The sequence below is a fragment of the Phyllobates terribilis genome, unplaced genomic scaffold (genome assembly GCF_046119375.1).
Source record: "Phyllobates terribilis strain yellow unplaced genomic scaffold, ASM4611937v1 Scaffold_3__8_contigs__length_932513732, whole genome shotgun sequence".
In the NCBI taxonomy this organism is placed as follows: Eukaryota; Metazoa; Chordata; class Amphibia; order Anura; family Dendrobatidae; genus Phyllobates; species Phyllobates terribilis.
The window spans coordinates 673,531,824-673,557,540 of NW_027362763.1; positions in this window are offsets into that span (position 1 = coordinate 673,531,824).

Here is a 25,717-nt window from a genome sequence, read left to right on the forward strand (position 1 = left end):
AGGTATTTGAGTCTTATCATCGTCTTCCTCATTGTCTCCACCAACAGGAGTTACAGTTTGGGAATGAGGGTCTACATTATGGTCAGAACCTTCTGCGTCTGGTCCTGGATCCGACTCATAAAGATTCTGGGCATCAGTGCAGATTATTTCCTCGTCTGGATTCACAGAAGCGCTGGAGTCGACCTCTGATTCCCAGGCTATAGTATGAGTAAACAGCTCTGCAGACTCAACCATCTGTTCTACCTCATACTCAGACGGGCAGCTGGAGATTTGGGAGCTGTGAGGAAGCAAGTGCGATTGGGGTGACACCTTTGAGGACTGGAGTATTTGTGATGTTGAAGTTGATGTGGAGGAGAGCCCACTTAAAGGAGCACTTGATATCCGTTGAAGCACCTGCTGTTTTTGTGCCTCATCTGGAATTTGTAGCGATTGGCGTGGCCGTAAGAAAGGGATCTTATCACATTGTCCGCTAAAAGTAGACATTTTAGTTTGGCTGGAAGATGGTCTTTCTTCTGCAGATGTTACTGTTGCTTTAACACCTACCCCACGGACACAACCTTTTTTCCCCTTCCCAACACGCCTATTCCCCTTTCCACCAGCAGCAGGCCTTTTTCCACTCATTTTGGTGGTTAACTAATTCACAACTCTGGAGTTGTTTGCACAAAAAAACAATGGATGGGAACCGAGCAGAGCTGAGTGGCCAAACTGTGGTATTAGGCCAAAACTATTGGCTGGGTTAGATGCAGAAAAAAATTATATTCAATTTGCAACCTGATGGAGGTCAGTATAGATGGACTAATAGAACAAGTCCCACACACAGCTAGAAGACCAAATATTTTTTCAGAGGTAGATGCAGAAAATTTTTTTATTCAGTTTGCAACCTGATGGAGGTCTGTATAGATGGATTAATAGAACAAGTCCCACACACAGCTACAAGCCCAATATTTTTTCAGAGGTAGATGCAGAAAAAAAAATATTCAGTTTGCAACCTGATGGAGGTCAGTATAGATGGACTAATAGAGAAAGTCCCACACACTGCTAGAAGGCCAAATATTTTTTCAGAGCTAGATGCAGACAAAAAATTATTTTGAATTTGCAACCTGATGGAGGTCAGTATAGGTGGACTAATAGAACAAGTCCCACACACTGCTAGAAGGCCAAATATTTTTTCAGAGCTAGATGCAGATAAAAATTATATTCAGTTTGCAACCTGATGGAGGTCTGTATAGATGGACTAATAGAGAAAGTCCCACACACTGCTAGAAGGCCAAATATTTTTTCAGAGCTAGATGCAGATAAAAATTATATTCAATTTGCAACCTGATGGAGGTCAGTATAGATGGACTAATAGAACAAGTCCCACACACAGCTAGAAGCCCAAATATTTTTTCAGAGGTACTGTAGATGCAGATAAAAATTATTTTTAATTTGCAACCTGATGGAGGTCAGTATAGATGGACTAATAGAGAAAGTCCCACACACTGCTAGAAGGCCAAATATTTTTTCAGAGCTAGATGCAGAAAAAAATTATATTCAGTTTGCAACCTGATGGAGGTCAGTATAGATGGACTAATAGAGAAAGTCCCACACACTGCTAGAAGGCCACATATTTTTTCAGAGGTAGATGCAGAAAAAAATATATTCAGTTTGCAACCTGATGGAGGTCAGTATAGATGGAGTAATAGAACAAGTCCCACACACAGCTAGAAGCCCAAATATTTTTTCAGAGGTAGATGCAGATAAAAATTATTTTTAATTTGCAACCTGATGGAGGTCAGTATAGATGGACTAATAGAGAAAGTCCCACACACTGCTAGAAGGCCAAATATTTTTTCAGAGCTAGATGCAGATAAAAATTATATTCAATTTGCAACCTGATGGAGGTCAGTATAGATGGACTAATAGAACAAGTCCCACACACAGCTAGAAGCCCAAATATTTTTTCAGAGGTACTGTAGATGCAGATAAAAACTATTTTTAATTTGCAACCTGATGGAGGTCAGTATAGATGGACTAATAGAGAAAGTCCCACACACTGCTAGAAGGCCAAATATTTTTTCAGAGCTAGATGCAGAAAAAAATTATATTCAGTTTGCAACCTGATGGAGGTCAGTATAGATGGACTAATAGAGAAAGTCCCACACACTGCTAGAAGGCCACATATTTTTTCAGAGGTAGATGCAGAAAAAAATATATTCAGTTTGCAACCTGATGGAGGTCTGTATAGATGGAGTAATAGAACAAGTCCCACACACAGCTAGAAGCCCAATATTTTTTCAGAGGTAGATGCAGAAAAAAATATATTCAGTTTGCAACCTGATGGAGGTCAGTATAGATGGACTAATAGAGAAAGTCCCACACACTGCTAGAAGGCCAAATATTTTTTCAGAGCTAGATGCAGATAAAAATTATATTCAATTTGCAACCTGATGGAGGTCAGTATAGATGGACTAATAGAGAAAGTCCCACACACTGCTAGAAGGCCAAATATTTTTCAGAGCTAGATGCAGATAAAAATTATATTCAATTTGCAACCTGATGGAGGTCAGTATAGATGGACTAATAGAACAAGTCATCGGGTCGTCATGGCAACACCCGGGAAGCCTTTGCAGACTGCGCTGGAAGCCGGAAGAGAAGGTGAGTATCGGCGATCACCTCCCCTTGCCCCCGCAATGCCGCGATCGACTTCGATCGCAGCATCGCAGGGGTTAATGTGCTGGAGGCGGTGCAGGACCGCTCCCTGCACATAGTACCGGGTGTCAGCTGTGACAATCAGCTGACACCCGGCGGCGATCGCGATGACGTACTAATACGGGTCTGGCTCTTAAGTCCCAGGGCACAGACGCGTATTAGTACGTCAGATGTTATTAAGGGGTTAATGTACGTCACAGCTTCTCTCACCAGCAGCAATGAGTCCTCTATCGTCCGACCCTTCACACCACACGTCTGGTTGGCGATGATCAGCTCACCCGCCACCTCACTCAGCCGATAATACAAGATCTTGGCCAGGATTTTATAGTCAGTGTTTAGCAAAGACAGTGGACGCCAGTTCCTTACATCTTTTAGATTTCCCTTCTTTGCTAAGAGAACCAGAACAGATCTATACTGGGACTGTAGAAGCTTCCCTGCAGAGAGGCAATCATTATAGACCTGCACCAGGTCCGGAGCCAACAAGTCCCTGAACTCTTTGTAAAACCCGCTGGTCAGGCCGTCTAGTCCTGGGCTCTTGTTGGCCTTTAAGGAGTCAATGCTCCTCTTCACCTCATCCTCAGTTATGGGATCGGCCATACTATCTGCCTGCACCAGGTCTAACGTTGGTAGGGACACCCCCTTCAGATAAGCTTTAATGTCATCCTTATTAATATGAGCCCCTTTATACAGATCTCTATAATAATCCCCAATGATCCTGTGGACTTTTTCTGGCTCAGACTGCTCCACCCCATTCTCATCTAACAAGCCAGTGATCAGCTTCTTACTAACCCTGTTCTTACAGGCAATAAAGGGATCTGGGTTATGGATGCCCCAACTATCAAACTGTCCCTCCGCCTTGAGAGACTTGAGGCGATCGTACTGCAGCTCCCTCATCCGCTGCTTTATATGGCTGACGCTCCGTCCGTCCACCTCCTCACCACCATTCATCCTGCTGTATAGCCGGCTGAGGTGCAGTCTCAGGGCTGTGTATCTCATATAATCCATATTACTACGTCTCCTGGCTGCTCGTATAATAAACTGCTTGATGTCACTCTTCATGATCTCCCACCACTCGGCTGTGTCATCACACATACACTGGGTGGTCCTACGTTTATTATAGAATGTGGTGAAGGCCTCTCTGAACCGAGGATCTCGGACCACAGAGCTGTTCACCTTCCAGTACCCCTTTCCACAGACCACAGTTTGGGCCAGATCCAGCGTCACACTCACCATACAATGGTCCGAATACTCCAGGGGGCTGATCCTGTACTGAGAGCATCTCACCTCCCTCTTTATATACACCCGGTCTATCCTACTGGCATTACCACCCTTATGGTAAGTGTACGTCTTACTGGTATGATGAGACCCATAGGGGTCTACTAGGTGGGCCTGCTGGACTATATTATTAAGGAACGTCTCATCATATCTTAGTTGCTTATGACTGCTGGATCTGTCCACATTACAGGACACATTATTAAAGTCCCCACACAATATAAATACTTTAGATGTAAAGCAATATGGTTTCATGTGGTCAAATAGTTCCCTCCGCTCTTTCCTGGTCTGCGGAGCATAAATGTTTATCGCTCTATAATGGATGGAGTCCAATGTAAAGTCCAGCATCAGACAGCGACCCGGACAGATCTCCAGGACTCTGTCCACCTGGACATTCATGGTATTAAAGAGGACCCCCACACCGTTATTTCTCTCCAGACCGAAGGACCAGTATGACGGCCCAAGTCTCCAGTCTCTCTTGGCTGCATACACATGAGCATTGCTCTTCAAATACGTCTCCTGCAAGAAGAAGACATCAGATCTCTCGTCAGACAAACGCTGGTAAATCGTCTGCCGCCGGCTCACAGTCCTCACACTGTTCACATTAATGGAGTTTATTCTCAGCCGCATCCTGATCACTTAGACTTTTTGGTCTTCTTCCTCCTTCCACTGCTGTCACCTGTAGTGCCCCATCTCTTTGTGGACACGGGAGGGTCAGGATCCCCCTCATCAGAGACGTTTTCGAGGACGCATGAAGGACTTTGCTCCATTTGTGACTCTTCATCTTGGTCTTCTCCCAGCACATTGTAACGTCCAGGACTTATCGCCAGCACTGGAGGCTCAGAGGTTTTCTGTACTGTTGTGACTTTTCTGGTGGGATCCACAGATGCATTTTTTCTTTTTACGGTCACAAAGCCTTCCTCATCCACACTGGACAGTGCAGGCGGACTAACTGCTTCCACAGATGTACTGGGCTGATGTTTGGTTGGTTTGGTGGCAGGCTTTCTGGACCCCTTAGGCCTCTCTTTAACAACTGGCATTTTAGGCCCTACTTTAGTGGCTGATCGAAGCTTAGGTCTTATTATATTGGCTGATGGCGGTTTAGGTCTTTCTTTAGTGGCTGGTGGTCCTAGTAGTGCAGCATCCGTTAGTACCTCAGACTCTGGAGCAGGTTCACTGATACTGTGACTTCTGTCCTCATCCATACCAGCTTCTGGGACATCAGAACCTCTGGTGACATCTTCCTGTACAACTTCTGAGGAGGTCTGGCCATTATATTTATTGTGTTCTGCATGCCGGCAATCCCGGAACGTATGCCCTGGTTCTGAGCACAGATTACAGATGACGGGTCCTGTGCAGTTGTCCTTTGTATGACCTGACTGTCCACATAATGAGCATGTGATACGAGAGCAGTTTATGGCGAGATGCCGGCCCCCACATCTATGGCACAGACGTGGCTGACCAGGGTAGTAGCAGATCCCCCTCTCTGAGCCCAGGTAGGAGTGCGGCAGATGTCTGGTCACACCGCTCTCTTGTATCAGCTGGATTTTCAGTGTATATCCTCCATTCCATATCTGCTCCTCATCATAGATCTTGTCAGGATGACTTCTCACTATGCACTGCCGGTTCAGCCAGTGCTGCAGATCCGCCACCGCCACCACCTCAGACTGGAACAGGACAGTGGCCGTTATCTCCTGCGGCTTAGACAGCTGGATACAATGGAGGTGATCCCAGATCTCATCTTCTCTGGTGTCATTATAGATGTTCCAGAACAAATCCAGATCACACTGGAGCTTAAAGCTGATGTCATAGATCCTGCTGGATGGGATATGGATCAGAGCGTAGACCTCAGACACATTGAACTTCATGAAGTCTTTTAGGAGAACTTTCCCAATGTAAATTCTGGATGGGATGTTCTCCTCTGGTCCTGTGTATTTTATCCTGACTGCGTTTCTCCTCTGAGGCGGGGGGTTCACTGGTCTGGTGACATTAGAGAACAGTCTCCTGAACTGATGGTCAGCAGATGGGTCAGTGCCGGAGCTTTCACCAGCCGCAGATGCGTCAGTGCCGGAGCTTTCACCAGCCGCAGGTGGATCAGTGCTGGAAATCTCCACCGCTGCTGGAGGATTAGTGCTGGAGCTCTCCCTAGCTCCATGATTACTGACACCTGACTGTGCTGCAACAACACCCAGATCTACTACTGATGGTTGCACAGTATTGTCTCTATTCACTGACATGGAGGGTTGAGAGTCCATTACCACTGCAGTGTGGTCTCCATCCGCTGACATACATGACATAGAGTCCATCACCACTGATTGCTGCACAGTATTATCTCCATTCACTGACATGGAGGGTTGAGAGTCCATTACCACTGCAGTGTGGTCTCCATCCACTGACATACATGACATAGAGTCCATCACCACTGATTGCTGCACAGTATTATCTCTATTCACTGACATGGAGGGCTCAGAGTCCATTACCACTGCAGTGTGGTCTCCATCCGCTGACATACATGACATAGAGTCCATTACCACTGATTGCTGCACAGTATTATCTCCATTCACTGACATGGATGGTTCAGAGTCCATTATAATATTTGTATTATCTGTTGCAGACAGACATTCACTAGCACCAGTGAGCGGGGTCTCACTCACAGCGCTGAGGGGGGTCTCACTCACAGTATCAGTACAGGGTGCACTTTCTTTCTCACTCTCAGCAGCTGAGCTCACTTCATTGCTGCATAGAGAGGTCACTGCAGTTAACCCCTCGTTTGCTGGCACACTTTCCTCTGCAGCACTTTCTGGTGTCTCGGACCCCTCACATTGTGCCCCTGATATCAGCGCTGCACTTCTCACTGGGCTTCCTTGCTCCACAATGCTGTACACAGTTTTATATTTAATGTCCTTATTCCCAATAAAGCGTTTTCTGCTCACAGTCTGGGCTCTGGATTCTTTTTTTCTCTCTTTAGCCCAAGTCTCCTTTCTGGGCACAGAGTTTAAACCTTTCTCCAGTTTTTCTTTCCTGATCAGCAGCTCTCGGCTGCAATCATCCAGACACTCGCACTTCATCAGTTTTACCTTAGGATCAGTCTCTTTCTTAATTTCTTCTTTTAGTTTGCTGATATGCAATTCCAGCTTAAATATACTTTGCCTTGTAACTTTAGCATTTAATCCTCCAACATAACAAGCAGATTTAGAAGACTCACCAGCCACCATCTCCAGCTTTCCATTACCATCAGGTGCATGCTGCAGGCCGGACTCCAGACCAGGGGCTTTCCCTGGATCATCAGCCCAGCTCCCCTCCCCTCCACCTGGGTCAGAAGCCATGCCTCCGCCCTGCTGAGAGCTCTCAAGCACACGTCTATCCTCTCCTGTGGACAAGAATACAAATACTATAATACTGCTCCTATGTACAAGAATACAAATACTATAATACTGCTTCTATGTACAAGAATATAACTACTATAATACTGCTTCTATGTACAAGAATATAACTACTATAATACTGCTCCTATGTACAAGAATACAAATACTATAATACTGCTTCTATGTACAAGAATATAACTACTATAATACTGCTTCTATGTACAAGAATATAACTACTATAATACTGCTCCCATGTACAAGAATATAACTACTATAATACTGCTCCCATGTACAAGAATACAACTACTATAATACAGCCCCCTATGTACAAGAATACAACTACTATAATACTGCTCCTATGTACAAGAATACAAATACTATAATACTGCCCCCTATGCACAAGAATACAACTACTATAATACTGCTTCTATGTACAAGAATATAACTACTATAATACTGCTTCTATGTACAGGAATATAACTACTATAATACTGCCCCCTATGTACAAGAATATAACTACCATAATACTGCTCCCTATGTACAAGAATATAATAACTATAATACAGCTCCTATGTACAACAATACAAATACTATAATACAGCCCCCTATGTACAAGAATACAACTACTATAATACAGCTCCTATGTACAAGAATATAACTACTATAATACTCTCCTATGTACAAGAATACAAATACTATAATACAGCCCCCTATGTACAAGAATACAACTACTATAATACAGCCCCCTATGTACAAGAATATAACTACTATAATACAGCCCCCTATGTACAAGAATATAACTACTATAATACAGCTCCTATGTACAAGAATACAACTACTATAATACAGCTCCTATGTACAAGAATATAACTACGATAATACTGCTCCCTATGTACAAGAATATAACTACTATAATACTGCTCCCATGTACATGAATACAGTTAGGTCCATATATATTTGGACAGAGACAACATTTTTCTAATTTTGGTTCTAGACATTACCACAATGAATTTTAAACAAAACAATTCAGATGCAGTTGAAGTTCAGACTTTCAGCTTTCATTTGAGGGTATCCACACTAAAATTGGATGAAGGGTTTAGGAGTTTCAGCTCCTTAACATGTGACACCCTGTTTTTAAAGGGACCAAAAGTAATTGGACAATTGACTCCAAGGCTATTTCATGGACAGGTGAGGGCAATCCCTTCGTTATGTCATTCTCAATTAAGCAGATAAAAGGCCTGGAGTTGATTTGAGGTGTGGTGCTTGCGTTTGGAAGGTTTTGCTGTGAAGTAAACATGCGATCAAAGGCGCTCTCCATGCAGGTGAAACAAGCCATCATTAACCTTCAAAAACAGAAAAAAACCATCCGAGAAATTGCTACAATATTATGAGTGGCAAAATCTACAGTTTGGTACATTCTGAGAAAGAAAGAAAGCACTGGTGAACTCATCAATGCAAAAAGACCTGGGCGCCCTCGGAAGACAACAGTGGTGTATGATCGCAGAATAATCTCCATGGTGAAGAGAAACCCCTTCACAACAGCCAACCTAGTGAACAACACTCTCCAGGAGGTAGGCGTATCAATATCCAAATCTACCATAAAGAGAAGACTGCATGAAAGTAAATACAGTGGGTTCACTGCACGGTGCAAGCCACTCATAAGCATCAAGAATAAAAAGGCTAGACTGGACTTTGCTAAAAAACATCTAAAAAAGCCAGCACAGTTCTGGAAGAACATTCTTTGGACAGATGAAACCAAGATCAACCTCTACCAGAATGATGGAAAGAGAAAAGTATGGTGAAGGCGTGGTACAGCTCATGATCCAAAGCATACCACATCATCTGGAAAACACGGCGGAGGCAGTGTGATGGCTTGGGCATGCATGGCTGCCAGTGGCACTGGGTCACTAGTGTTTATTGATGATGTGACACAGGACAGAAGGAACCGAATGAATTCTGATGTATTCAGAGCCATACTGTCTGCTCAGATCCAGCTGAATGCAGCCAAACTGATTGGTCGTCGTTTCATACTACAGATGGACAATAACCCAAAACATAAAGCCAAAGCAACCCAGGAGTTTATTAAAGAAAAGAAGTGGAATATTCTTGAATGGCCAAGTCAGTCACCTGATCTCAACCCAACTGAGCATGCATTTCACTTGTTAAAGACTAAACTTCAGACAGAAAGGCCCACAAACAAACAGCAACTGAAAACCTCCGCAGTGAAGGCCTGGCAGAGCATCAAAAAGGAGGAAACTCAGAGTCTGGTGATGTCCATGAGTTCAAGACTTCAGGCAGTCATTGCCAACAAAGGGTTTTCAACTAACTACTAGAAATGAACATTTTATTTACAATTATTTAATCTGTCCAATTACTTTTGGTCCCTTTAAAAACAGGGTGTCACATGTTAAGGAGCTGAAACTCCTAATCCCTTCATCCAATTTTAATGTGGATACCCTCAAATGAAAGCTGAAAGTCTGAACTTCAACTGCATCTGAATTGTTTTGTTTAAAATTCATTGTGGTAATGTCTAGAACCAAAATTAGAAAAAATGTTGCCTCTGTCCAAATATATATGGACCTAACTGTATAACTACTATAATACCGCCCCCTATGTACAAGAATATAACTATTATAATACAGCTCCTATGTACAAGAATACAACTACTATAATACTGCTCTTTTTGTACAAGAATATAACTACTATAATACTGCTCCCATGTACATGAATATAACTACTATAATACTGCTCCTATGTACAAGAATATAACTACTATAATACTGCTCCTATGTACAAGAATATAACTACTATAATACTGCTCCTATGTACAAGAATATAACTACTATAATACAGCCCCTATGTACAAGAATATAACTACTATAATACTGCTCCCATGTACAGTACAGACCAAAAGTTTGGACACACCTTCTCATTTAAAGATTTTTCTGTATTTTCATGACTGTGAAAATTGTACATTCACACTGAAGGCATCAAAACTATGAATTAACACATGTGGAATCATATACTTAACAAAGAAGTGTGAAACAACTGAAAATATGTCTTATATTCTAGGTTCTTCAAAGTAGCCACCTTTTGCTTTGATGACTGCTTTGCACACTCTTGGCATTCTTTTGATGAGCTTCAAGAGGTAGTCACCGGAAATGGTCTTCCAACAATCTTGAAGGAGTTCCCAGAGATGCTTAGCACTTGTTGGCCCTTTTGCCTTCACTCTGCGGTCCAGCTCACCCCAAACCATCTCGATTGGGTTCAGGTCTGGTGACTGTGGAGGCCAGGTCATCTGGCGTAGCACCCCATCACTTTCCACCTTGGTCAGATAGCCCTTACACAGCCTGGAGGTGTGTTTGGGGTCATTGTCCTGTTGAAAAATAAATGATGGTCCAACTAAACGCAAACCGGATGGAATAGCATGCCGCTGCAAGATGCTGAAATAGCCATGCCGGTTCAGTATGCCTTCAATTTTGAATAAATCCCCAACAGTGTCACCAGCAAAGCACCCCCACACCATCACACCTCCTCCTCCATGCTTCACGGTGGGAACCAGGCATGTAGAGTCCATCCGTTCACCTTTTCTGCGTCACACAAAGACACGGTGGTTGCAACCAAAGATCTCAAATTTGGACTCATCAGACCAAAGCACAGATTTCCACTGGTCTAATGTCCATTCCTTGTGTTCTTGAGCCCAAACAAGTCTCTTCTGCTTGTTGCCTGTCCTTAGCAGTGGTTTCCCAGCAGCTATTTTACCATGAAGGCCTGCTGCACAAAGTCTCCTCTTAACAGTTGTTGAAGAGATGTGTCTGCTGCTAGAACTCTGTGTGGCATTGACCTGGTCTCTAATCTGAGCTGCTGTTAACCTGCGATTTCTGACGCTGGTGACTCGGATAAACTTATCGTCAGAAGCAGAGGTGACTCTTGGTCTTCCTTTCCTGGGGCGGTCCTCATGTGAGCCAGTTTCTTTGTAGCGCTTGATGGTTTTTGCAACTGCACTTGGGGACACTTTCAAAGTTTGCCCAATTTTTCGCACTGACTGACCTTCATTTCTTAAAGTAATGATGGCCACTCGTTTTTCTTTTCTTAGCTGCTTTTTTCTTGCCATAATACAAATTCTAACAGTCTATTCAGTAGGACTATCAGCTGTGTATCCACCAGACTTCTGCACAACACAACTGATGGTCCCAACCCCATTTATAAGGCAAGAAATCCCACTTATTAAGCCAGAGAGGGCACACCTGTGAAGTGAAAACCATTTCCGGTGACTACCTCTTGAAGCTCATCAAGAGAATGCCAAGAGTGTGCAAAGCAATCATCAAAGCAAAAGGTGGCTACTGTGAAGAACCTAGAATATAAGACATATTTTCAGTTGTTTCACACTTTTTTGTTAAGTATATAATTCCACATGTGTTAATTCATAGTTTTGATGCCTTCAGTGTGAAAGCACAATTTTCATAGTCATGAAAATACAGAAAAATCTTTAAATGAGGTGTGTCCAAACTTTTGGTCTGTAATGTACATGAATATAACTACTATAATACAGCCCCCTATGTACAAGAATATAATTACTATAATATTGCCCTCTATGTACAAGAATATAACTACTATAAAACAGCTCCTATGTACAAGAATATAATTACTATAATGCTGCTCCCATGTACAAGAATATAACTGCTATAATACCGCCCCTGTATAAGAATATAACTGCTATGATACTGCCCCTGTATAAGAATATAACTGCTATGATACTGCCCCTGTCTAAGAATATAACTGCTATGATACTGACCCTGTATAAGAATATAACTGCTATGATACTGCCCCTGTATAAGAATATAACTGCTATAATACTGCCCCTGTATAATAATAACTGCCATGATACTGCCCCTGTATGAGAATATAACTGCTATAATACTGCCCCTGTATAAAAATATAACTGCCATAATACTGCCCCTGTATAAGAATATAACTGCTATGATACTGCCCCTGTATAAGAATATAACTGCTATTATACTGCCCCTGTATAAGAATATAACTGCTATAATACTGTCCCTGTATAAGAATATAACTGCTATGATACTGCCCCTATATACAAGAATACAACTACTATAATACAGCTCCTATGTACAAGAATATAACTACTATAATACTGCTCCTATGTACAAGAATATAAGTACTATAATACTGCCCCCTATGTACAGGAATATAACTACTATAATACAGAATCCTATGTACAAGAATGTAACTACTATAATACTGCTCCCTATGTACAAGAATACAACTACTATAATACTGCACCTATATACAAGAATACAACTACTATAATACAGCTCCTATGTACAAGAATATAACTACTATAATACAACTCCCTATATACAAGAATATAACTGCTGATACTGCCCCTGTATAAGAATATAACTGCTATGATACTGCCCCTGTATAAGAATATAACTGCTATGATACTGCCCCTGTATAAGAATATAACTGCTATAATACTGCCCCTGTATAAGAATATAACTGCTATATACTGCCCCTGTATAAGAATATAACTGCTATGATACTGCCCCTGTATAAGAATATAACTACTATAATACTGCCCCTGTATAAGAATATAACTGCTATAATACTGCCCCTGTATAAGAATATAACTGCTATGATACTGCCCCTGTATAAAAATATAACTGCTATATACTGCCCCTGTATAAGAATATAACTGCTATAATACTGCCCCTGTATAAGAATATAACTGCTATGATACTGCCCCTGTATAAGAATATAACTGCTATGATACTGCCTCTGTATAAGAATATAACTGCTATGATACTGCCCCTGTATAAGAATATAACTGCTATGATACTGCCCCTGTATAAGAATATAACTGCTATGATACTGCCCCTGTATAAGAATATAACTGCTATGATACTGCCCCTGTATAAGAATATAACTGCTATAATACTGCCCCTGTATAAGAATATAACTGCTATGATACTGCCCCTGTATAAGAATATAACTGCTATATACTGCCCCTGTATAAGAATATAACTGCTATGATACTGGTATGAGTGGCGGTATTGCCATCATTATTTGCGCTGTTTTTGTCCTGCATTAACCCCTCCTCGTCTTAAACCTGTTTTGGGCTTAGATGAGGGCTCAGCTCTGGGCGCTTGTATGCGGTGACTTCTCTGGATGCCACATTTCCGGGCACTTGCTCTACAATGGCCTCCCTTCTGTTCCTGTATGGCCTCCGCTGGGTGCGGCCTCACTCGCTGGGAGGAGGTCAGTTACCGGCCTCTGGGCTTGGACCTGGTGCCCTGTAGGTAGCAGCTGTGACTTGGAGGACCCCTGCTATGACTGACTCCTGACAGTGTTCAGGGCCCATCCTGCCGCTATAGTGACTCGCAGACCCGGCCGTACAGGGTTACTGGGCGTTCGCCTCTGAGTGATGGAATCAGCGCGCAGACGATTATTGTCTCAGCCCGGAGCGGTGAGAGCCGGGGCCCTATAATCCGGCACATTCCAGCCGTTCATCCTAATCCGCCTACAGCGGCCGCTAATGTGCGCCCTCCAGGCAGGAGAGGAGGCGAGTCCCCACACCGGCCTCACATGGAGGCTCGCACCATGGGGATCGAAGCTTCAGCATCCCGCCCGCCGGAATAAACTGCAGGCGCTTTCTTATATACCTTGCGTTTTTATTCTTCACCATTTACTTCGTCAGGGAATAAAAACATTTAAATAATTGTTACGGAAAACAGCGCCACCCTGACCCATGGGTTGTATTTGGTATTACAGCTCAGGGTCCTACAATACCGCCTGTGAGCAGATGTGGCGCTGTTTCTGTACCAGAGCAGCCATGTTTTTCCACTCTGAGCAGGGCTGTGTCCAGGAAATCTCTAACCATAGGGATCTGGTTTGAGCGGGCATTTCCCCTTTAAATGTTATGGTCACCTTTGGGGACTTTCTTTTGTATTTAAATGCATTTATTTTTGAGCCAAATATTTTTTGCAAATTGGTTCCATTAAAAATTTTTCACAGTTTGGCTTTTACAGGCTTTTTAAGTGGCTGTGGAATGAGTCAACTGAGGACCTGTCAGTGAGCTCCTCTCACTGACACAAAGTTCTGCTCAGCTTTCATGTAGGCTCAGTAAAATGACAGCTTAAAAAAAAAAGCTGCAAGCTCACTGATGAATTCTCAGTTAACTCATTAAACAGATGTCAGACCCAAAAATTTTAATAAATCCCATTTTTAATAAAATCAAAATATATGCATTTAAGAAAATGTAAAAAATGGCAGGTAAGTGTGAACGTTGTCTTGTACGTGGCCAGGTGGATTGTCTGTACTCACCGTACAGGAGCTGGGAGCACTGGCTGTAGCCTCCTCCATCTCCTCGCACTTGTCTGCCGCCCTCTGTCGGTCGCTGTAGGTCATGGCGCACACGGCTCCACATACAACCCTGTACATAGTATGATGGCTCCACATACAGTCCTGTACATAGTATGATGGCTCCACATACAGTCCTGTACATAGTATGATGACTCCACATACAGCCCTGTACATAGTATGATGGCTCCACATACAGCCCTGTACATAGTATGATGACTCCACATACAGCCCTGTACATAGTATGATGGCTCCACATACAGCCCTGTACATAGTATGATGGCTCCACATACAGTCCTGTACATAGTATGATGGCTCCACATACAGCCCTGTACATAGTATGATGGCTCCACATACAGTCCTGTACATAGTATGATGGCTCCACATACAGCCCTGTACATAGTATGATGACTCCACATACAGCCCTGTACATAGTATGATGACTCCACATACAGTCCTGTACATAGTATGATGACTCCACATACAGCCCTGTACATAGTATGATGGCTCCACATACAGCCCTGTACATAGTATGATGACTCCACATACAGTCCTGCACATAGTATGATGGCTCCACATACAGTCCTGCACATAGTATGATGACTCCACATACAGTCCTGCACATAGTATGATGGCTCCACATACAGCCCTGTACATAGTATGATGGCTCCACATACAGTCCTGTACATAGTATGATGGCTCCACATACAGCCCTGTACATAGTATGATGGCTCCACATACAGCCCTGTACATAGTATGATGACTCCACATACAGCCCTGTACATAGTATGATGACTCCACATACAGCCCTGTACATAGTATGATGACTCCACATACAGCCCTGTACATAGTATGATGGCTCCACATACAGTCCTGCACATAGTATGATGACTCCACATACAGTCCTGTACATAGTATGATGACTCCACATACAGCCCTGTACATAGTATGATGGCTCCACATACAGCCCTGTACATAGTATGATGACTCCACATACAGTCCTGTACATAGTATGATGGCTCCACATACAGCCCTGTACATAGTATGATGGCTCCACATACAGTCCTGTACATAGTATGATGACTCCACATACAGCCCTGCACATAGTATGATGGCTCCACATACAGTCCTGCACATAGTATGATGACTCCACATACAGCCCTGTACATAGTATGATGGCTCCACATACAGTCCTGTACATAGTATGATGACTCCACATACAGCCCTGTACATAGTATGATGACTCCACATACAGTCCTGTACATAGTATGATGACTCCACATACAGCCCTGTACATAGTATGATGGCTCCACATACAGTCCTGTACATAGTATGATGACTCCACATACAGCCCTGTACATAGTATGATGACTCCACATACAGCCCTGTACATAGTATGATGACTCCACATACAGCCCTGCACATAGTATGATGGCTCCACATACAGTCCTGTACATAGTATGATGGCTCCACATACAGTCCTGTACATAGTATGATGGCTCCACATACAGCCCTGTACATAGTATGATGGCTCCACATACAGTCCTGTACATAGTATGATGACTCCACATACAGCCCTGTACATAGTATGATGACTCCACATACAGTCCTGCACATAGTATGATGGCTCCACATACAGCCCTGTACATAGTATGATGGCTCCACATACAGTCCTGTACATAGTATGATGGCTCCACATACAGCCCTGTACATAGTATGATGGCTCCACATACAGTCCTGTACATAGTATGATGACTCCACATACAGCCCTGTACATAGTATGATGACTCCACATACAGCCCTGTACATAGTATGATGACTCCACATACAGCCCTGTACATAGTATGATGACTCCACATACAGCCCTGTACATAGTATGATGGCTCCACATACAGTCCTGTACATAGTATGATGACTCCACATACAGCCCTGTACATAGTATGATGACTCCACATACAGCCCTGTACATAGTATGATGGCTCCACATACAGTCCTGTACATAGTATGATGACTCCACATACAGCCCTGTACATAGTATGATGACTCCACATACAGCCCTGTACATAGTATGATGACTCCACATACAGCCCTGCACATAGTATGATGGCTCCACATACAGTCCTGCACATAGTATGATGGCTCCACATACAGCCCTGTACATAGTATGATGGCTCCACATACAGCCCTGTACATAGTATGATGACTCCACATACAGCCCTGTACATAGTATGATGACTCCACATACAGCCCTGTACATAGTATGATGGCTCCACATACATTCCTGTACATAGTATGATGACTCCACATACAGCCCTGTACATAGTATGATGACTCCACATACAGCCCTGTACATAGTATGATGACTCCACATACAGTCCTGTACATAGTATGATGACTCCACATACAGCCCTGCACATAGTATGATGGCTCCACATACAGCCCTGTACATAGTATGATGGCTCCACATACAGTCCTGTACATAGTATGATGACTCCACATACAGCCCTGTACATAGTATGATGACTCCACATACAGCCCTGTACATAGTATGATGACTCCACATACAGTCCTGTACATAGTATGATGACTCCACATACAGCCCTGCACATAGTATGATGGCTCCACATACAGCCCTGTACATAGTATGATGGCTCCACATACAGCCCTGTACATAGTATGATGACTCCACATACAGCCCTGTACATAGTATGATGACTCCACATACAGCCCTGTACATAGTATGATGGCTCCACATACAGTCCTGTACATAGTATGATGACTCCACATACAGCCCTGTACATAGTATGATGACTCCACATACAGCCCTGTACATAGTATGATGGCTCCACATACAGTCCTGTACATAGTATGATGACTCCACATACAGCCCTGTACATAGTATGATGACTCCACATACAGTCCTGTACATAGTATGATGGCTCCACATACAGTCCTGTACATAGTATGATGACTCCACATACAGCCCTGCACATAGTATGATGGCTCCACATACAGCCCTGTACATAGTATGATGGCTCCACATACAGCCCTGTACATAGTATGATGACTCCACATACAGCCCTGTACATAGTATGATGACTCCACATACAGCCCTGTACATAGTATGATGGCTCCACATACAGTCCTGTACATAGTATGATGACTCCACATACAGCCCTGTACATAGTATGATGACTCCACATACAGCCCTGTACATAGTATGATGGCTCCACATACAGTCCTGTACATAGTATGATGACTCCACATACAGCCCTGTACATAGTATGATGACTCCACATACAGCCCTGTACATAGTATGATGGCTCCACATACAGTCCTGTACATAGTATGATGACTCCACATACAGCCCTGTACATAGTATGATACCTCCACATACAGCCCTGTACATAGTATGATGGCTCCACATACAGCCCTATACATAGTATGATGTCTCCACATACAGCCCTGTACATAGTATGATGGCTCCACATACAGCCCTATACATAGTATGATGGCTCCACATACAGCCCTGTACATAGTATGATGGCTCCACATACAGCCCTGTACATAGTATGATGACTCCACATACAGCCCTGTACATAGTATGATGGCTCCACATACAGCCCTATACATAGTATGATGGCTCCACATACAGCCCTGTACATAGTATGATGGCTCCACATACAGCCCTGTACATAGTATGATGGCTCCACATACAGCCCTGTACATAGTATGATGGCTCCACATACAGTCCTGTACATAGTATGATGGCTCCACATACAGTCCTGTACATAGTATGATGGCTCCACATACAGCCCTGTACATAGTATGATGGCTCCACATACAGCCCTGTACATAGTATGATGGCTCCACATACAGCCCTATACATAGTATGATGGCTCCACATACAGTCCTGTACATAGTATGATGGCTCCACATACAGCCCTATACATAGTATGATGGCTCCACATACAGCCCTGTACATAGTATGATGGCTCCACATACAGCCCTGTACATAGTATGATGGCTCCACATACAGTCCTGTACATAGTATGATGGCTCCACATACAGCCCTATACATAGTATGATGGCTCCACATACAGCCCTGTACATAGTATGATGGCTCCACATACAGCCCTGTACATAGTATGATGGCTCCACATACAGCCCTATACATAGTATGATGGCTCCACATACAGTCCTGTACATAGTATGATGGCTCCACATACAGTCCTGTACATAGTATGATGGCTCCACATACAGTCCTGTACATAGTATGATGGCTCCACATACAGCCCTATACATAGTATGATGGCTCCACATACAGCCCTGTACATAGTATGATGGCTCCACATACAGCCCTATACATAGTATGATGGCTCCACATACAGCCCTGTACATAGTATGATGGCTCCACATACAGTCCTGTACATAGTATGATGGCTCCACATACAGCCCTATACATAGTATGATGGCTCCACATACAGTCCTGTACATAGTATGATGGCTCCACATACAGTCCTGTACATAGTATGATGGCTCCACATACAGCCCTGTACATAGTATGATGACTCCACATACAGCCCTGTACATAGTATGATGGCTCCACATACAGTCCTGCACATAGTATGATGACTCCACATACAGTCCTGTACATAGTATGATGGCTCCACATACAGCCCTGTACATAGTATGATGGCTCCACATACAGCCCTGTACATAGTATGATGACTCCACATACAGCCCTGTACATAGTATGATGACTCCACATACAGCCCTGCACATAGTATGATGACTCCACATACAGCCCTGCACATAGTATGATGGCTCCACATACAGCCCTGTACATAGTATGATGACTCCACATACAGTCCTGTACATAGTATGATGGCTCCACATACAGCCCTGTACATAGTATGATGGCTCCACATACAGCCCTGTACATAGTATGATGGCTCCACATACAGCCCTGTACATAGTATGATGGCTCCACATACAGCCCTGTACATAGTATGATGGCTCCACATACAGCCCTGTACATAGTATGATGACTCCACATACAGTCCTGCACATAGTATGATGACTCCACATACAGTCCTGTACATAGTATGATGGCTCCACATACAGCCCTGTACATAGTATGATGGCTCCACATACAGTCCTGTACATAGTATGATGACTCCACATACAGTCCTGTACATAGTATGATGGCTCCACATACAGCCCTGTACATAGTATGATGGCTCCACATACAGTCCTGTACATAGTATGATGACTCCACATACAGTCCTGTACATAGTATGATGACTCCACATACAGTCCTGTATATAGTATGATGGCTCCACATACAGCCCTGTACATAGTATGATGACTCCACATACAGTCCTGCACATAGTATGATGACTCCACATACAGTCCTGTACATAGTATGATGGCTCCACATACAGCCCTGTACATAGTATGATGGCTCCACATACAGTCCTGTACATAGTATGATGACTCCACATACAGTCCTGCACATAGTATGATGACTCCACATACAGTCCTGTACATAGTATGATGGCTCCACATACAGCCCTGTACATAGTATGATGGCTCCACATACAGTCCTGTACATAGTATGATGACTCCACATACAGTCCTGTACATAGTATGATGGCTCCACATACAGCCCTGTACATAGTATGATGGCTCCACATACAGTCCTGTACATAGTATGATGACTCCACATACAGTCCTGCACATAGTATGATGACTCCACATACAGTCCTGTACATAGTATGATGGCTCCACATACAGCCCTGTACATAGTATGATGGCTCCACATACAGTCCTGTACATAGTATGATGACTCCACATACAGTCCTGTACATAGTATGATGGCTCCACATACAGCCCTGTACATAGTATGATGGCTCCACATACAGTCCTGTACATAGTATGATGACCCCACATACAGTCCTGTACATAGTATGATGACCCCACATACAGCCCTGTACATAGTATGATGGCTCCACATACAGCCCTGTACATAGTATGATGGCTCCACATACAGTCCTGTACATAGTATGATGGCTCCACATACAGTCCTGTACATAGTATGATGACTCCACATACAGCCCTGTACATAGTATGATGGCTCCACATACAGTCCTGTACATAGTATGATGGCTCCACATACAGCCCTGTACATAGTATGATGGCTCCACATACAGCCCTGTACATAGTATGATGGCTCCACATACAACCCTATACATAGTATGATGGCTCCACATACAGCCCTGTACATAGTATGATGGCTCCACATACAGTCCTGTACATAGTATGATGGCTCCACATACAGCCCTGTACATAGTATGATGACTCCACATACAGTCCTGTACATAGTATGATGGCTCCACATACAGTCCTGTACATAGTATGATGGCTCCACATACAGTCCTGTACATAGTATGATGGCTCCACATACAGTCCTGTACATAGTATGATGGCTCCACATACAGCCCTGTACATAGTATGATGACTCCACATACAGCCCTGTACATAGTATGATGGCTCCACATACAGCCCTGTACATAGTATGATGGCTCCACATACAGCCCTGTACATAGTATGATGGCTCCACATACAGTCCTGCACATAGTATGATGGCTCCACATACAGCCCTGTACATAGTATGATGGCTCCACATACAACCCTGTACATAGTATGATGGCTCCACATACAGCCCTGTACATAGTATGATGGCTCCACATACAGCCCTGTACATAGTATGATGGCTCCACATACAGTCCTGTACATAGTATGATGGCTCCACATACAACCCTGTACATAGTATGATGGCTCCACATACAGCCCTGTACATAGTATGATGGCTCCACATACAGCCCTGTACATAGTATGATGGCTCCACATACAGTCCTGCACAGAGTATAATTGCTCCACATACAACCCTGTACATAGTATGATGACTCCACATACAGCCCTGTACATAGTATGATGACTCCACATACAGCCCTGTACATAGTATGATGACTTCACATACAGCCCTGTACATAGTATGATGGCTCCACATACAGCCCTGTACATAGTATGATGGCTCCACATACAGCCCTGTACATAGTATGATGGCTCCACATACAGCCCTGTACATAGTATGATGACTTCACATACAGTCCTGTACATAGTATGATGACTCCACATACAGCCCTGTACATAGTATGATGACTCCACATACAGCCCTGTACATAGTATGATGGCTCCACATACAGCCCTGTACATAGTATGATGACTCCACATACAGTCCTGTACATAGTATGATGACTCCACATACAGCCCTGTACATAGTATGATGGCTCCACATACAGTCCTATACATAGTATGATTGCTCCACATACAGTCCTGTACATAGTATGATGACTCCACATACAGTCCTGTACATAGTATGATGACTTCACATACAGTCCTATACATAGTATGATTGCTCCACATACAGCCCTGTACATAGTATGATGGCTCCACATACAGTCCTGTACATAGTATGATGACTCCACATACAGCCCTGTACATAGTATGATGGCTCCACATACAGTCCTATACATAGTATGATTGCTCCACATACAGTCCTGTACATAGTATGATGGCTCCACATACAGTCCTGTACATAGTATGATGGCTCCACATACAACCCTGTACATAGTATGATGGCTCCACATACAGCCCTGTACATAGTATGATGGCTCCACATACAGCCCTGTACATAGTATGATGGCTCCACATACAGTCCTGCACAGAGTATAATTGCTCCACATACAACCCTGTACATAGTATGATGACTTTACATACAGTCCTGTACATAGTATGATAACTTCACATACAGTCCTGTACATAGTATGATGACTCCACATACAGCCCTGTACATAGTATGATGACTTCACATACAGCCCTGTACATAGTATGATGGCTCCACATACAGTCCTGTACATAGTATGATGACTCCACATACAGCCCTGTACATAGTATGATGGCTCCACATACAGTCCTGTACATAGTATGATGACTCCACATACAGCCCTGTACATAGTATGATGACTTCACATACAGTCCTGTACATAGTATGATGACTCCACATACAGCCCTGTACATAGTATGATGACTCCACATACAGCCCTGTACATAGTATGATGGCTCCACATACAGCCCTGTACATAGTATGATGACTCCACATACAGTCCTGTACATAGTATGATGACTCCACATACAGCCCTGTACATAGTATGATGGCTCCACATACAGTCCTATACATAGTATGATTGCTCCACATACAGTCCTGTACATAGTATGATGACTCCACATACAGTCCTGTACATAGTATGATGACTTCACATACAGTCCTATACATAGTATGATTGCTCCACATACAGCCCTGTACATAGTATGATGGCTCCACATACAGTCCTGTACATAGTATGATGGCTCCACATACAGTCCTGTACATAGTAAGATGGCTCCACATACAGTCCTGTACATAGTATGATGGCTCCACATACAGCCCTGTACATAGTATGATGACTCCACATACAGCCCTGTACATAGTATGATGGCTCCACATACAGTCCTGTACATAGTATGATGGCTCCACATACAGCCCTGTACATAGTATGATGACTCCACATACAGTCCTGTACATAGTATGATGGCTCCACATACAGTCCTGTACATAGTATGATGGCTCCACATACAGTCCTGTACATAGTATGATGGCTCCACATACAGCCCTGTACATAGTATGATGACTCCACATACAGCCCTGTACATAGTATGATGGCTCCACATACAGTCCTGTACATAGTATGATGGCTCCACATACAGCCCTGTACATAGTATGATGGCTCCACATACAGCCCTGTACATAGTATGATGGCTCCACATACAGCCCTGTACATAGTATGATGGCTCCACATACAGTCCTGTACATAGTATGATGGCTCCACATACAGTCCTGTACATAGTATGATGGCTCCACATACAGTCCTGTACATAGTATGATGACTCCACATACAGCCCTGTACATAGTATGATGGCTCCACATACAGCCCTGTACATAGTATGATGACTCCACATACAGCCCTGTACATAGTATGATGGCTCCACATACAGTCCTGTACATAGTATGATGGCTCCACATACAGCCCTGTACATAGTATGATGACTCCACATACAGCCCTGTACATAGTATGATGGCTCCACATACAGTCCTGTACATAGTATGATGGCTCCACATACAGCCCTGTACATAGTATGATGGCTCCACATACAGCCCTGTACATAGTATGATGGCTCCACATACAGCCCTGTACATAGTATGATGACTCCACATACAGCCCTGTACATAGTATGATGACTCCACATACAGTCCTGTACATAGTATGATGGCCCCACATACAGTCCTGTACAAAGTATGATGGCTCCACATACAGTCCTGTACATAGTATGATGGTTCCACATACAGTCCTGTACATAGTATGATGTCTCCACATACAGTCCTGTACATAGTATGATGGCTCTACATACAGTCCTGTACATAGTATGATGGCTCCACATACAGTCCTGTACATAGTATGATGGCTCCACATACAGTCCTGTACATAGTATGATGGCTCCACATACAGTCCTGTACATAGTATGATGGCTCCACATACAGCCCTGTACATAGTATGATGGCTCCACATACAGTCCTGTACATAGTATGATGACTTCACATACAGCCCTGTACATAGTATGATGGCTCCACATACAGCCCTGTACATAGTATGATGGCTCCACATACAGTCCTGCACAGAGTATAATTGCTCCACATACAACCCTGTACATAGTATGATGACTTTACATACAGTCCTGTACATAGTATGATAACTTCACATACAGTCCTGTACATAGTATGATGACTCCACATACAGCCCTGTACATAGTATGATGACTTCACATACAGCCCTGTACATAGTATGATGGCTCCACATACAGTCCTGTACATAGTATGATGACTCCACATACAGCCCTGTACATAGTATGATGGCTCCACATACAGTCCTGTACATAGTATGATGACTCCACATACAGCCCTGTACATAGTATGATGACTTCACATACAGTCCTGTACATAGTATGATGACTCCACATACAGCCCTGTACATAGTATGATGACTCCACATACAGCCCTGTACATAGTATGATGGCTCCACATACAGCCCTGTACATAGTATGATGACTCCACATACAGTCCTGTACATAGTATGATGACTCCACATACAGCCCTGTACATAGTATGATGGCTCCACATACAGTCCTATACATAGTATGATTGCTCCACATACAGTCCTGTACATAGTATGATGACTCCACATACAGTCCTGTACATAGTATGATGACTTCACATACAGTCCTATACATAGTATGATTGCTCCACATACAGCCCTGTACATAGTATGATGGCTCCACATACAGTCCTGTACATAGTATGATGGCTCCACATACAGCCCTGTACATAGTATGATGACTCCACATACAGCCCTGTACATAGTATGATGGCTCCACATACAGTCCTGTACATAGTATGATGGCTCCACATACAGCCCTGTACATAGTATGATGGCTCCACATACAGCCCTGTACATAGTATGATGGCTCCACATACAGCCCTGTACATAGTATGATGGCTCCACATACAGTCCTGTACATAGTATGATGGCTCCACATACAGTCCTGTACATAGTATGATGGCTCCACATACAGTCCTGTACATAGTATGATGACTCCACATACAGCCCTGTACATAGTATGATGGCTCCACATACAGCCCTGTACATAGTATGATGACTCCACATACAGCCCTGTACATAGTATGATGGCTCCACATACAGTCCTGTACATAGTATGATGGCTCCACATACAGCCCTGTACATAGTATGATGACTCCACATACAGCCCTGTACATAGTATGATGGCTC